The sequence below is a fragment of the Petaurus breviceps genome, unplaced genomic scaffold, assembly GCF_028583685.1.
Source record: "Petaurus breviceps papuanus isolate PSGF00001 unplaced genomic scaffold, PetGlider_PUasm1.0 221, whole genome shotgun sequence".
Classification (NCBI taxonomy): domain Eukaryota; kingdom Metazoa; phylum Chordata; class Mammalia; order Diprotodontia; family Petauridae; genus Petaurus; species Petaurus breviceps.
This window is the reverse complement of record NW_027185877.1, coordinates 9,856,118-9,870,568: the sequence shown is the minus strand read 5'-3', so window position 1 is coordinate 9,870,568 and position 14,451 is coordinate 9,856,118. Positions and strand designations below refer to the sequence as shown.

General features: G+C 35.5%; 1 protein-coding gene across 5 annotated transcripts in view; it reads left to right on the top strand.

Annotated features, from left to right (window-relative positions):
- Window positions 1-14,451, top strand: part of FGD4 (FYVE, RhoGEF and PH domain containing 4) — a 285,423-nt gene that overhangs the window by 200,141 nt on the left and 70,831 nt on the right. Inside the window, exon 1 of one of the 5 annotated variants that reach the window (XM_069094848.1) lies at window positions 12,032-12,056. The exons of the other annotated variants lie outside the window; for them this stretch is intronic. The gene's annotated coding sequence lies outside the window, so the exon portion shown is untranslated. Of the gene's footprint in view, window positions 1-12,031; window positions 12,057-14,451 lie in introns of those variants that run through there. 5 annotated transcript variants of the gene reach the window in all.

The window sequence follows — 14,451 nt, the reverse complement described above, 5'->3', positions numbered from 1 at the left end:
TAATCCAAAATTGCATAATATTTTTCCAGACACTGAGAGCTCACATTTAAGATTTGTAAAGAACTTTACTTAAGTTACCTCATTTGATCATCACAACAATGATGAGGAAGGAGTTTGATTTTCTGAAGGTAGAGAAGCAATTTAAATTTCAAATAATGGTATAGTAGAATCAGGAAAGCTATCACCTAAGCTATCACCAGCAAGCATCAGAGTAATGAAGTAAAAGTAATAGTAGTATTCACTGATTCCTTCCCCACGAATAGTGAGGTAGCTCTTTGTCTACCTGATGACAGTAGAGAGGTCTCATCTCAGGGCAGCATGTTTCCAGGAAAATAGTGTGAACTAGTCTTTCTTACAAACTTCCTGTCTGCCCTTCTCTAAGTATGCAGATCTTTATGATGATAAATAATCTTAACTTTTCTTTTTTTTTTTAATAATTTATTTTAAACGTGTTTACTTTTAGTTTACAGGATTCAATTCCACAATTCCTTGAGTTTCACATTTTATCCCCCTTCCTCCCCCCCATGGCGGCATATAGTAAAGTATTCTGTAAAGACTTTCAAATTATACATTAATCAGGTTATAAAGATGGATTGTATCAGATGGAATGAAAAATGGTAAAGAGGACATAAAACCAAACAATAAAAGGAAAAAGATCAGGTATTTTGCTTCCATCTGGATATAAACTCAGTTCTTTCTATTTCTTTATCTGGATGCACACATTTCTCTCCATCATGAGTCTTTTGGGATTGACTTATATCACTGCATTGCTGAGAAGAGTCCAGTCTATCAAGGTTGGTCATCACACATACATTGTGTCTGTAATTGTGTACAAATTTCTCCTGGTTCTACTCTTCTCACTCAGCATCAGTTTGTATAAGCCTCTCCAGGTAAATATGAAGTCCATCTGCTCCTCATTTCTTATAGCACAATAGTATTCCATAACATGCATATACCACAACTTGTTCAGCCATTCCCCAATTGATGGGCACCCCCTTACTTTCCAATTCTTTGCCACCACCAAAAGAGCTGCTATAAATATTTTTGTACATATGGGTCTTCCTCCCACTTCTCTGATCTTTTGGGGATATAACCCTAGGAGTGGTATTGCTAGGTCAAAGGATATGAAATTATTTATAGCCCTTTGGGCATAATTCCAGATCGCTCTCCAGAAAGGCTGGGTCAGTTCACAACTCCACCAGCAATGCATTAGTGTTCCAATTTGCCCACATCCTCTCCAGCATTTGTCATTTTCCTGTTTTGTCATCTTAGCCAATCTGACTGGTGAGATGTGGTACCTTAGAGTTTTTTTTATTTGCATTTCTCTAATCAACAGTGATTTAGAGCATTTCTTCATGTGTTTATAGATATCTTTAATTTCTTTCTCTGAAAATTGCCTGTTCATATCCTTTGACCATTTATCAATTGGGGAATGACTTGTATTCTTATAAATTTGACTCAATTCTCTATATTTTAGAAATGAGGCCTTTGTCAGAGACATAGGTTGTAAAGATTCTTTCCCAATTTCCCACCTCCCTCTTAATCTTGGTTACATTGGCTTTGTTTGTACAGAAGCTTTTCAATTTCATGTAGTCAAAATTATCCATTTTACATTTTATAATGTTCCCTAATTCTTGTTTAGTCATAAAGTCTTTCCCTCTCCACAAATCTGTCAGGTAAACTATTCCTTGTTTTCGGAGACTGCTTACAGTATCAACCTTATACCTAGATCATGTACCCATTTAGACTTGATTTTGGTATATAGTGTTAGATAATGGTCTATGCCCAGTTTCTGCCATACTATATTCCAGTTTTCCCAGCAGTTTTTGTCAAATAGTGAGTTGTTATCCCAAAAACCATGGTCTGGGGGTTTATCAAAAAATAGATTACTATAGTCATTGATTTCTGAATCTTGTGTGCCTAATCTATTCCATTGATCCACTCCTCTATTCCTCAACTAGTACTAAGTAGTTTTGATGACTGCTGCTTTATAATACAAATTTAAATCTGGTATAGCTAGTCCACCTTCCCTAGCATTTCTTTTCATTAATTCCCTTGATATTCTGGACCATTTATTCTTCCAAATGAATTTTGTTACTATTTTTTCTAGCTCTATAAAGTAGTTTTTTGTTAAATTAATTGGTATGGCACTAAATATATAATTTAATTTAGGTAAAATTGTCACTTTTATTATATTAGCTCGACCCAGCCACGAGCAATTGATATTTTTCCAGTTAGTTAGATCTGACTTTATTTGTGTGAAAAGTGTTTTGTAGTTGTGGTCATATAGGTTCTGGGTTTGTTTTGGCAGGTAGATTCCCAAATATTTTACAATGTCTACAGTAACTTTAAATGGGATTTCTCTTTCTATCTCTTGCTGTTGAATTTCATTGGAAATATATAAGAATGCCAAGGATTTATGTGGGTTTATTTTATATCCTGAAACTTTGCCAGATTTATTTATTCTCTCAAGTAGTTTTTTACTTGATACTCTAGGATTCTCTAAGTATATCATCATATCATCTGCAAAGAGTGATAGCTTGGTCTCTTCTTTGCCTAATTTGATTCCTTTGATTTCTTTTTCTTCTCTAATTGCTACTGCTAACATTACTAGTACCAGATTGAATAAGAGGGGTGACAGTGGACACCCTTGTTTCACCCCTGATCTTATGGGAAATGCTTCTAGCTTCTCCCCATTACATATAATACTTGCTGATGGCTTTAAATAGATGCTACCTATTATTTTAAGGAAGGCTCCATTTATTCCTATACTTTCTAATGTTTTTAATAGGAATGGATGTTGTATTTTGTCAAAAGCCTTTTCTGCATCTATTGAGATGATCATGTGGTTTCTGCTAGTTTTATTGTGGATATGATCAATTATACTGATGGTTTTCCTAATATTAAACCATCCTTGCATTCCTGGAATAAATCCTACCTGATCAAAGTGTATTATTCTTGTGATAAGTTGCTGTAGTCTTTTTGCTAGTATTTTATTTATAATTTTTGCATCTATATTCATGAGGGAGATTGTTCTATAATTTTCTTTATCTGTTTTATCTCTTCCTGATTTAGGTATCAGTACCATATTTGTGTCATAAAAAGAATTTGGTAGGACTCCTAATTCACTAGTTTTCCTCAATAGTTTGTAGAGTATTGGAATCAATTGTTCTTTAAATGTTTGATAGAATTCACTAGTAAATCCATTTGGCCCTGGAGATTTTCTCCTAGGAAGTTGACTGATGGCTTGTTCAATTTCTTTTTCTGAGATGGGGTTATTCAAGTAATTTACTTCCTCTTCAGTTAATCTGGGCAACTAGTATTTTTGTAAATATTCGTCCATTTCCCTAAGATTGTCAAATTTATGTGCATACAATTGGAAAAAAAATTCCTAATTGTTTTGATGTCCTCTTCATTGGAGGTAGATTCACCCTTTCCATTTTTGGTATTCATAATTTGGTTTTCTTCTTTTTTTTTTAGCATATGGACTAAGGGTCTATCAATTTTGTTGGTTTTTTCATAAAACCAGCTCTTAGTTTTATTTATTAATTCAATAGTTTTCTTAATTTCAATTTTATTAATCTCTCCTTTGTTTTTCAATATTTCTAATTTAGTATTTAATTGGGGATTTTGAATTTGTTCTTTTTCTAGGTTTTTCAGTTTGCATGCCCAGTTCCTTGACCTCCCTTTTCTCTAGTTTAATCATGTATGCACTCAGGGATATAAAACTTCTCCTAAGAACTGCCTTTGCTGCATCCCACAAATTTTGGTATGTTGTCTTATTATTATCATTATCTTGAATGAAATTACTGATTGTTTCTATAATTTCTTGTTTGACCCACTCATTCTTTAGGATTAAATTGTTTAATTTCCAGTTAGTTTTTAGTCTGTCTTTCCCTGGCCCTTTATTGCATATAATTTTTATTGCATCATTATCTGAGAAGGATGCATTTAATATTTCTGCCTTACTGCATAGAATTGTGAGCTTTTTATGCCCTGGAATGTGGTCAGTTTTTGAGTATGTGCCATGAACTTCTGAGAAGAAAGTGTATTCCTTTTTATCCCCATTCAGTTTTCTCCAGAGATCTGTCATATCTATCCTCTCTAAAATCCTGTTCACCTCCTTAACTTCTTTCTTGTTTATTTTGAGGTTGGATTTATCAAGTTCAGAGAGGGGGAGATTAAAGTCTCCCACTAGTATCGTTTTACTATCTATTTCTTCCTCTAATTCCTTTACCTTCTCCTCTAGGAATTTGGATGCTGTACCACTTGGTGCATATATGTTAAGTAATGATATTGCTTCATTCTCGATGGTGCCTTTTAACAGGATATAGTTTCCTCCCTTATCTCTTTTAATTAGGTCAATTTTTGCTTTTGCTTTATCTGAGATAAGGATTGCTACCCCTGCTTTTTTTACTTTAGCTGAGGCATGATATATTTTACTCCAACCTTTTACCTTTACCCTATGTGTATCCCTCTGTTTCAGACGTGTTTCTTGTAAACAACATATTGTAGGATTAGAATTTCTAATCCATTCTGCTATCCGTCTCCATTTTATGGGAGAGTTCATTCCATTCACATTTACAATTATGATTGTTTTCTGTTTCTTTTCCTCCATCCTATTCCCTCCCCTGGTAATGCTCATATATTTCCCCCTTCTCCCTTCCCCCCCTAATAGTTTTCCTTTTGACCGCTGCCTCCCTCAGTATTCCCTTATCAGCCCCCCTCCCTTTTATTCCCCTTTCCCCTTACTTCTTCCCTCCCTACTAACTACCACGCCCCTTTCATAGCCCTTTCCTCCTTCTACTGACTGTAGGATATTTTTATACTTAATGAAGTATGTTATTTCTTCTGCGTACCAAGAGTGACAGGAACAAATCTCATGCGAAGCTCCTCTCTCTCCCCTCCTTCCCTCTAAAATTATATCTTTGGCATTTCTTCTCCATAGAGTCCTATGCTTAACTGGTTGTTATTCCCTCCTTGCACCAGAACCAATGAGGGAAAAGCTCATATGATTCTCATCTCCTTCCCTTCTTTTCCTGTGCTATACTGTTTTTATGCCTCTTTGTATGGCATAATTTGCCCTTTTCCACTTCATTCATTCCTCTTCTTTCATTACAGTCCCTTTGTAGCCCTTAATAAGATTTTTTTAAATCATCATTTTGTGTATTTTATACTCATACCCTCTGCTTTTCTATAATCAGTTTGTTCGTATCAAATAGCAGGGTGTGTGTGTGTGTGTGTGTGTTTCCTTGTTTACCTTTCTACCTTTCTTGTAATTGGAGGTTGAATTTTCCATTGAGTTCTGGCTTTTTTATCAGGAAGGTCTGGAACTCTGTTATATCGTTGAATGACCATCTATTTGCCTGGAAGAATATGCTCAGTCTTGCTGGGTATGTGATCCTTGGTTGTAACCTGAGATCTTTTGCCTTCTAGAAAATTGTATTCCACTGCCTCTGATCTTTCAGTGTAGAGGCTGCCAAATCCTGTGTGATCCTCACTGTGGACCCTCGATATTTGAATTGTTTCTTTCTGGCACTTGAAGTATTTTCTCTTTTATCTGGTAGTTCTGGAGTTTGGCCACAACATTTCAAGGACTTTTCAGTTTGGGATCTCTTTCATTAGGTGTCTGGTGGATTCTCTCAATTTCTATTTTACCCTCATGTTCTAGTATCTTAGGGTAGTTTTCCTTAATGAGCTCTTAGAGAATGTTGTCTAGGCTCATTTTTTCATCATGATTTTCTGGTAGGCTTATGATTCTCAGATTATCTCTCCTGGATCTGTTTTCCAGGTCAGTTATTTTTCCATTGAGGTATTTTACCTCTTTTTCTAATTTTTCATTCTTGTTGTTTTGTTTGACTAATTCTTGGTTCCTCATAGAGTTATTTGTTTCAATTTGGTTGATTCTAGTTTTTAGCAAATCATTTTCCTTGGTTAATTTTTGGAGCTTCTTTTCCATATCATACACTTCTTTTTAGAGAGATGTTTTCTTCATTATAATGTTTTTCTAATTCTGCAATTTTGGTTTTGAGAGAATTATTCATTTTGTCTTCTATCTCTCTCATTTTGTTTTCAAAGTTCCTTTTGATCTCATCTAGGAGAGCTTTCTGTGCTTGGGACCCGTTCCCTGTTGATGTTTCAGCTGTGGGTATGGAGTCCACATTGTCTCCCTCTGAGTTTGGTTCCTCCCTCTGAGGATAGTAGGACTCCAGAGTCTTCGTAGTCTGCTTTCTACCCATTTTGAGGCAGGGCCCTAGCCATGCTCTTCCTCTAGGGATCCCAAGCCTTTACTGTAGAGGGTTTTGCCCTGGGGCAATAGTTTCTATGTTTTTTAAGTCAGAAGTGGGGGGGTAGGTTGGAGCAGGCGAGGTTCACTCTGTCGTCCTGGTCTTTGGAGGTCCTGATAGGGGCTTTTCTTTTTAATTTCTGGGCTATGAAATGGTAGCCCCAGGAGTATTTGCTGTCCGGGACAGGGGCCCCTGCATTTGGTTCTTACCTTGCTCTTTCCAGTCCCAGACCTTTGGTGATAGGCCTGGTAGTGGCCCTTGTGGTTGGTGGGATGACTTGCCCTCCAAGTTGATCAGGCCTCTTCCAGGCCTGCCTCTGGGCCTGCAGGCCATGCCTTCTGGGCCTACATGTTCCTCTGTGGCAATATTTTTACTTTTCATATCTTGTTTAGAGCATGAACGCTCATTACTTATTTCTCTTCTATTTAATGCCAATTTCTTATTAAATATAAAGTTTAGTGGTAGTAATTCTCAATAGTAGTAGTGCTGCTATAACAGAAAGTAACATCTTTCCCCATTGCTTCCATTCTTTATCCATTTCATGAAGGATTAGTGATTTAAAAAAAAAGTTGAGTAATGATATGATATGGAGTTCTGTGATTTTTGTAATAAGTATGTATTTATGAAATTGTACTGTGAAACAATATATAAATATGGAAAGTAAGTTTCAATCTCATTCTGAATGTAGCATTTGAACAAATTTCCAGAGGACTGAAGACTGCAAACATTACTTTATTCCATCCTGGGATAATGATAATTTAATATATCACCCCTCTTCTTCTAGCTCCCTTGTTTCCAAATGCCCTAGAATTTCTCTTACTTCTTTATGATGTTGTCTTCTGATTTCCCTTTTCTCTAATGCAATATAATGAGAAGAAATTAGGTGAGCTGTGAATGAATGAGCACTTACTACCATGCATTTTTATTATTACTATTATTACATGCTTAACTATTTCTTTTTTAAAAATTATCCATAATTGCTATCCAAAAGGCTTTTGCAAAAAAAATTAATATACTTGTATAGTGTTTTATACCTTTTTAAAACTCTTCTACATACATCATCCTATTTTAAGTTCAGAATAAAGGTCTTTCCCTTCTAAAGATGAATAGTGTTTTAAAATATTTACATTGAGAATGTGAACCTTGGTTCAAGTCATACCAGTAACAACACAGGCAACTTTCTAATCCAGGAGTTTAACTTAGTGGGGAAAGGTCCATGAACTTTCAAAAATTTGATACATACATTTCAAATAATTAAGTTTTTTTTAATTCCTGAAGATTTTTTTTTTTGGTGTATCTTTAGAAATTGTTTTCTTAGAAGGGGTTCATAGTGCCATCACTATGGAATTCATCACACACACACACACACACACACACACACACACACACACACACACACATACATACACACAACACCAAACCATTTAAGAACCCCTGGCCTGTAGTCTTAACTGCGAGTTATGCCATAGGCAGACAATGCTTTCATGTGGATTGTTCACTACATAAATAAAACCACAAGTTTGGACAAAAAAAGTCCATAGCATAACTTCCCTTAAGAGGCATTGCTTGCCCTTCTGTGGGAGTGAGGGGAGCAATGTCCACATGTATGGCCATGAAGGCAGCTAAAGTAGCCCTATGGAACACTTAACATCAATGCCAGGCATTGAAGACTCCAGGGTCATCCACTACATCCTGGGCCATCGCCGGTCATCTTGACTTTTGTCCTGCCACAGTATTTTGATGACTGAAAAAGAGAGTGAGGACGACAGCTTTGCACAGCTTGATGAAGCAAAGTCATCGCCTGTGATGTCATTTGTCCTCCTAAAAAACAAAGGACAAACAACAAGGATAACACATGTAAGAGAAGAGTAGTTTGGGAGGTATACTGAAGAAATGTGGGAAGAAGGGGAAGAGTAGATTGACATGCTGTTTATAGACACAGTGGCAGAGTTGATTTTGTCATAGTTCAGAAATTGTCTTACATTGCTTCTTTCTGTAGAGAACTGACATAAAGGGAGATGGATGAGAAGAGCCCATTTTGAAATGTAGTTTGCAGGAAAGTACTTATATTCATTCACCTTATTCATGTGTGAATTGGTGTTTTGTCTGGGTGGTTATAATATTTTTTTAAATACTAATGATTTGAAAAGTGGCGCACACCCCAAAGAATTCAACAGCTAAATTCATAGATGAAAGATTAACAACAATATTAGAAGAAATAGACAATAAATGTTAATAAGAATAGAATATAATTGAGGGAATCAAGAAGAAGAGGTTGATCGGCAGCGTCAAAAGAAACATCAAGAAGAATGAGGATTATTGAGAAAAGGCAATTAAGAAATCATTGGGGGGCGGCCAGGTAGCACAGAGAGTAAGAGCACTGGCCCCAGAGTCGGGATGACCTGGGATTGAATCTGGACTCAGACAGACACTTAGCACCCACCCAGAAACACCTGGCCGTGTAACCTTGAGCAAGTTACTTAACCCCAATTGCTTAGGGCAGCCAGGTGGCTCAGTGAGTAAGAGCACTGAGATGACCAGGGATCGAATCCAGGCTCTGATACTTACCACCACACCCAGAAATAACTGGCCGTGTAACCTTGAGCAAGTTACTTAATCCCGATTGCTTTAAAAAAAAAAAAAAAGAAATCATTGGACAGAGCTGTTTCAGTGGAATGATGAAGTTAGTAGCTTATTAAGGGGCAGGGAAGATCTTCAAATTACCATTACAGATAGTCTTTTAGTCTTTAAAATTTTACAAATCAACATCAAAACTATCAACTACGAAACAGATATATCCGTCAGCAAACAAAATACTTAAAAAATATTTGCGTCTGATAAACCTAGGGAAAATTAAGACTGGAGAAATTATTATTTAACCAATGTACTTGTATAAAATTGATTAGTACTTTGGAAGGAAATGGATTTAGGTTTATATTTCACATTAATTGAATTCTACCTAAATAGAGTAAAGAAACACAAAGCCCCAAAAAACTATGGGAAAAAAAATACAACAGAATGTCTTTGTATAAGTTGCTGAGGGACAATTACTTTTTCCCCCATTCAACAATTCCTAGTGACTAGTTAGATGTGCTTAATTACTCTGATGCTCATTCAGATCTGTGTCACATTAACTTTAATGTTTCCTGGACTCTGTTGGTTATCTTTCACTTTATTTTTCCATTTTATCAGACTGGATACCATGTCTCTTACCAAATTTCCAAACCATAGCACCCTGTACATGCTCCTTTCCTGCTCCCTCTTATTTGTTGCCTTCATCCATTAAAAGGTAGGCTGCTTGAAGGCAGGGATTATTTCGCTTTCTTATATTTTATCCCTTGTGTTTAGTAAAGTGCCTAGGGCATATTAAGCACTTAATCCTTCATTATTCATTTTGTAACCTTTCCATCCTTACCTCTTTTCTATGTCCTCCCTTAAGTTTATAAAATGGGGTTCATCCCAATGTTCTAACAACCTTCTTGATTTCTCCTGACATCATGTGGATAGCAGTGGAACATTTTAACTGTCCACCCTTTTTTTCTCACCCTAACTTTGTGACCAGTTCACCATACTTTGCTGACATTTCCCTGATGACATTTTTACTCCTATTCTTTCAAATTTATCAAATATGTTTCCTGTTTATACATATGTGTAATAATCAGTTTTAATTATTTGGAAATTTGTATTCTATTTCACCTGCTCTACAATAGCTCCTATATAACATTGATATTATAAAGATAGATATTTGTTTACAGAGAAGACTCAGTCATTAAAAGAGCTTTGCAGTTTGCAGTCCATCTTGCTCTGCTCTTCAATTGTGGTCCCAATTCACTGTCCATTGGTACTATCTGTACCAACTATCCATACATTTCTCCAGATACATGTACAGTCTGAGCAATAGACATTTATTTACTTGGTCTTTTCCACATGAGTGATTCAACTAAATTCTTTTGAGTGGTTATGGATCTCTTCTAGAAGTCTTTGCAGTTTCCCAGAGCTTAGTTTAGTAATGAGTGTTATCCAAAACCAGGAGCATTTTGGAGCAATTTATCATTCATATGAGTTCTCCCTTTGGTGAACACCTTTGACAGCAGGTATACGTTACCCTGTTTTATGCCTCAATTGATGTTTAGAATCAGGAGGTCCTTAAACCAGGATTATCTTTGTTACATAGTCTAAGGAATCTTGAATAGTTTTGATAGATGAGGGACACCTTGCTTTAAAATGAAAGAGCTTTGAAGTGTTTTGCTCTACCACTTTTTGGGGAGAGGAGATAAGAAATACTTTCAGTCACTTAAGAAATTATGAACAATATGATCCATTGTTGAATATCACTTGGAAAAAGCCTGTTTTTCCCCCTATCAATGTCTTCATGTAGTGAGATACTATTGACTTGTGTACAAATGACTATCATAAAGGTTCTGTTTAGCTGGGAAAGTAGATATACAGATAGGTACTTGTTGATATTTCCCCTCAGTTTCCTTTTCTTTGAGTTAGTAAAGTCTGAGTTTTTTTTCTGTGTCTTCCTTCTATATCCATTACTTCCACCATGGGGGTATATGTGTGTGTGTCTGTGTGTGTGTATGTGTGTACATATTTAGTCTAATCTGACTTTTCTAGACTTTTTTTTCTATTTAGAGGGTAGAAATGGCTATAGCTCCCTTATGTGTACATCTGGGGTCATGGTATTATGATCCAAGTTTGATGGTTACAATGTCCTTGTTGGAAAGTAGTTTATCAAAAAATGATTTTGACAGATACTTTTCTCTTTTTGTCTGTTGCCCTTCCAATTTCACCATGAAATACTTGTAGGGTAAATTAGCTAATATTTCTAAATTTTCTTGTTGACCATTCTTTAAACTTAGTTTTACTCTTAACTGAAACTGTCTCTTTCATGAAGCACTACATTATCTTTCATCATAGGATTTTCCAAAAAGAGTTTATATTCTAAACCACTGCTGCCTTTGGCTTTACTTACTGTCTGCTTGGCAAGTAAGTCAGTTCCTAAGGTACTTACTTTTTAGACATTTTTGCTTTCCTGTAGAAGCAATTTGTTCTATTTAAATTGATACATAAAATTATTACGAACTGGTATATCATTTTTGTTGTCTGTTTCTTGATTAAGAATCATAAAATCACATATTATTAGAACTGAAAGACACACTAATGACCATCTGATCCAACCTATACCTGAAAAAAACCCAAAAGACAAATGATCATCCACCCTCTGTCTGCTTAAAGACCTCCAGTGAGGGGAGGAACCCATTACCTCCTGAGGCAACATTTTCCACTTCTGGATAGCTCTAATTGAAGGAAATTTTTCCTTATATTAAGCCTAAATTTGCCTCTTTTTATTATATGTTTATGTGTATTTATTTGTGTATATATAATACAACTTTGATACATGTATGTATGTGTATGTATATGTATGTATGTATATACACCAGTATCTTGATTCTCCCCTTTTGGGTAAAAAAGAACAAGTTGAATTCCTGTTCCACATGTACTCCATTCAAGGAACTTGACAACTATCATGCTTACCTCCTCCCCATTCCCACTGAGTCTTCTCCAGGCTAAAAATCCCTATTTCTTCAACCAGTCCTCATGACATAGGCTCAAGGTTCTTCACCATCCTTGATGGACTTCCTCTAGAACCTCTCCATTTCCATCTTATCAATGTTCTTCTTAAACTGTGCTTTCCAGAACTGAACATGATATTCCAGATATGGTGTGGCAGAGTCCAGAGGGAACAGAACTTTCTCATTCCAGGTAACTTTGCTTCTTTTAATGTAGCCTACAATTGTATTAGCTTTTTTGACTGCCACATAACATTGCTAACTTAACCTTACATTTTACGAAAACCCTCTCTACTATTTTCATATAAATTACTATCTAATAGTTCCTTCACTCTCCCATACTTGTGAGCTAAAATACAACATTTTACATATATCTGTTGAACTTTGTCTTAAATTGAATCCCATCCCTCACTCATCTTTTTGGATCCTGACTCCATCATCCAACATTTTAGCTTGTGATGAATGAAAAATCCAAGGAACAGAATTTCTGGGTAATTAATATTCAATTTATTAATTAGGTAACTAATAATCAACAAATTTATTATTAATTAGGTGAAGATTTTAGACAAGAGGATTTCTGTTTTAAGTTAGCAAATTGTCATGTTGATATGTTTAAGAAATCCAAATAACAGAAAAATTAGGAAATTCAGAATTCAGTTTTTGTGTTTGGCATATATAATTATCAATTTTTATTTTTTAAACCAGAATTTTCATCAAAAAACAAAATCGCACTGTAGCTATTTGTTTTGGGTTTTTTTCTACTTATTTTTTTTAATCTGCTCTTTTCCCCCTTAAGAGGATGAGAGTCTGTTAAGCAACTAATAACGGTGACCTCTAGCACAAGAATGAACTCATTCAAAAGTTACCAGTATAGCTTCAGTTGTAACCAAAGTGTCTGGGATGGGATGTACAAATGCATTCAGTAATCAATTTCAGGACAGTGAATATCAAATAAGTCATTTATAATAAAACATCTTCAGTTACAAAACGTGTTCAAATGAATAACCCTAAGTAAAAGTGGATATCTCTTTAAGGCAAAATAGAATAGATTGTAAGTTTTTCTTCTTTTAAGATAACTAATTTTGCTGAAATTCTTTTCATTAACACAGAACAGAAAAAGGTTATGTTAACTTCACTAAATAACAGAATTCTATCTTCATTTCACAAATCTCTATATCATTATCCTCATACCATTGTGAGATATTAAAGGACCAAATCTTATACAGGAATATATAACTTGTAACAGGCAGATGACAAGGCCAAATACTCAGGAAGTAAACTTAAACCACTAGCTGGTGGTTCTCTGTGTTACAACAAAATTTATTTTTACACTCTTCTTCAGTTAGTAAATTAGCACTTATTACATTTCTACTGGATAACTTATCAATAGAAAGATTAGTTCTTCAACTTACAGTAATGTGACCTTTCCTTCCACAGTAGAAACACTTTTGAAAAATTTTTAAACTGACCTAGGAACAATTAAATCCTGTTTTAGCTTCTTAGTCTTTTAGAGTCATCAAAAATCCCTCCTATGTGCTAAGTGCCTATCAATCTCAAATTTTTTGATGATCTGCTCAGTAAAAATTAAAGGTACTGGACATGTAATAAACAGAGAATTTCCCTCATTAGCCCCTTGCCTTCTATGGCTGGAATCACAGAGCCAAACTGCTTTAAGGTAGATTCTATGGGAGACTTGATCAGAGATCTTATCTCTTTGCAAGTTAGAGCTGAAGACTAGGGGAAGCAAGCCTACTCTTATCACATACCCCAATAAAGTAGCTTGACTTTTTTTCATGGAAGAGCCCAAAATAAAAATTCCTTCTCTGAATCTACTTTCAAATCTGCACACTTTTATAAATTGAGGGAAAGGTCCTCTCTGTCTCTTTAATTTTGGCCACAGTCAAAAGATAAAAAGATTTTTTTTAATTTTCTCTTTACTTTTGCCCTTTAAACTTTAATAGTTAGCATAACAAAAAGGAATGCCTTCTGGCAAAGTCTTACTGGTCTGGCTCAGGCATGGGGAACCTGTCACCTCCAGGCCACATGTGACCTTCTAGATCCTTAGGTACAGCCTTTTGACTGAGTCCAGGTTTTACAGAATAAATCCTTTCATTAAGAGTATTTGTTCTGTGAAGTTTGGATTCAGTCAAAGGACCTCTAGGACTTGAGGACCTAGGGGGCTGCATATGGCCTTGAGGCCACAAGTTTCCCATCCCTGCTCTGGCTAACCTTGCTTCTCAACTCTGCCCAGTGCATTTGAAGCAAATACCGATTAAGCTTGCAAATCACACTGAGACAAAAAGACACAAATACAAATGAGAACACACAGAGTCTTACTGACTAGAAATTAAAGTTTATATAAAATTACTTCTCCTTGGTTACATCACTTCTTAATAAAAATACCTAATTACTTCATCTGCTTAAGGAAGTTCTTTGTACATAGATCTGACAGAGATCTACTATCTAATATGTATCCACAAAGACCTGACCACAAGAATACTTTAAGGATTTTCTCACAGCACAATGGCCCAGATTTCCTTTTTTGAGAGTATTGCTGCAAAAATTTGGGGTGTACTGCAAACATGTTT